Source organism: Oryctolagus cuniculus, chromosome 3, assembly GCF_051225735.1.
Source record: "Oryctolagus cuniculus isolate XC-2025 breed Fujian yellow rabbit chromosome 3, ASM5122573v1, whole genome shotgun sequence".
Taxonomy (NCBI): Eukaryota; Metazoa; Chordata; class Mammalia; order Lagomorpha; family Leporidae; genus Oryctolagus; species Oryctolagus cuniculus.
In genome coordinates, this window is record NC_142869.1 from 60,918,359 (window position 1) to 60,920,461 (window position 2,103).

A 2,103-nucleotide genomic window follows, 5' to 3' on the forward strand; every position below is an offset into this window, starting at 1 on the left:
AAAAAAGGAGCTCCATGGAAAGGGAACAGAAGTGCATAAGAGTATGTTACCACGAGTAACCAGGTATGAATCATGGATGACAGGCCCAGGGCCAGAAGGTACCTAAGCAAACATCAGAGACCGATAAACCAAAGGACAGAGCAGAAAGACTGCATGTATGTGTATGTGTACGTGTGTGTGTGCACACAAGCCCAAATATGTGTGTGTGAGATGGAGAAATAGAAGGAAAAATCCATATCTGTGCCTGCAACATGTGAGTGAAATACAATGAGAAGCTGAACCTGAAATACAAATTTGTTTTGCAGCTAAGTAACCCTCATACTTTCTTTTGATCACTTGTCACAAACATTCTGGGAAAAAAGCCTTCGGCTATCATTTTCAGGGTAATATTCCACTAATCAGATTCTGTTATGACAACTAAGTGACCATCAGGTTAATCAATGAAAGGAGGAAGAGATTTTACATAATTTAAGAAGATGGTTCTCTTATTAAATTCCTTAGACTGGAAGCTGCAGCATGAATTTCTCCTTCCAGAAGAAGAAACTGCAGCTCATTTTGTCCTGGAACAGGGTTCCTGTCCACTGTGCTCAGCGGGGCAGGCTGGGAACAGCTTATCAGATTACGCAGTATTACGAGTTGCATACTGCTCTCATGTGATTGCTTTTCAATCAGACCCTCCATCTTTTGCCAGATATAAATCAGCTTACATAGAAGAGCTTTTGAATACAAGGCCAATGAAATTTTTTCTGAAGGTCTTACTGCAACGTTTATTTGATTATGAAATCCAAACTTGCCCACTGTAATCTACAAAATATGCTGTGTATGAATGACACAAGTATAAAATATGTGATCTTTCTATTACACCGCAAAGTATTCAAATGTGAAAAAATAAATCATAGTGTGTTTTGTTTTCTATTGCAGCTTATGTTGTATAGTTACAAACATAGTCTATAGTACATTTCTCAAGGGCGATGGTGAAGATATGAGCATTGGCATCAGTGAGAGAAAGGAAGGGCTAATGGACAGTAGACAACAGGCAATGAAGTTTTTTTTTACCTAACATCCAGGTTGATAGTGAGGAATATACACAACTATTTTGGAATTAACTTAGCAGTCATGTTTCCTGGATTCAAACTTAAGCACCATGACTAATTCACTCTGAGGCCTCAGGTAAATTATCTCATTGTCATATCTAAGACTTGTTTATTATTTTCAGATAAACTGAGTATAGCGTGTACATGACACAGTTATGATCTCTACTTATTTGCAATATTTTTAAGTATCAGTTAAAAGGTAAATAAATATGCAAAAGGCAAATTAAAACTAATTAGATGCTTCAACTTATTTTTGAAATGCATCAATTTCGTTATTCTACAATTACCCACTGACCATCTACCATGTGGCAAATACAGTATAGAACACTATGTTGGAAATAAGTGAATAAGGGGGAGCTAGGGAAGACAGCAGTTAGGAAAGAAAGCAGAGAAGGAGGTAGCTAGTTGATTGCTTGGATAGTCAAGTCTATAATAAATTGCAGAATGGAGAGTGAATTACCATACTCATCAGAACAGAGCTTCCCAAAATAGCACTCACAAGATCTGCTACCATATGATTTTAGGTGATACACAAAGTAATACTTTTCACTTTATTGGTAATAATCTAGATTTTTATTTTATAACCAGTAACATAAGAGTATTACAGTGAATATAACATATAAAATTAAAAATATGAATACATATGAGTATTATTTGAACAACATTTGGTTCCCCAATCTCCCAGATGTTTAAATCCCAAAGTCTTATGCTAACCATTGATGGATTAGGGTGGAGCCTTGATCTACTTATGGTGTCTGCAAGTGGGGTCTTTGGGAAGTGATTGGATTGGATTAGGTTGTCAGGGTGGTGCTCTGTAGCCAAATCATGATGCCTTTAAAGAAACCACATAGGGGCTCGTGCTGTGGCAAAGTAGGTTAATCCTCCTCCTGAGGTGCTGGCATCCCATATGGGCTCTGTTTCTAGTCCAGGCTGCTTCTCTTCTGATCCAGTTCTCTGCTACAGCCTGGGAAGGCAGTAGAAGATGGCCCAAGTGCTTGGGCCCCTGCGC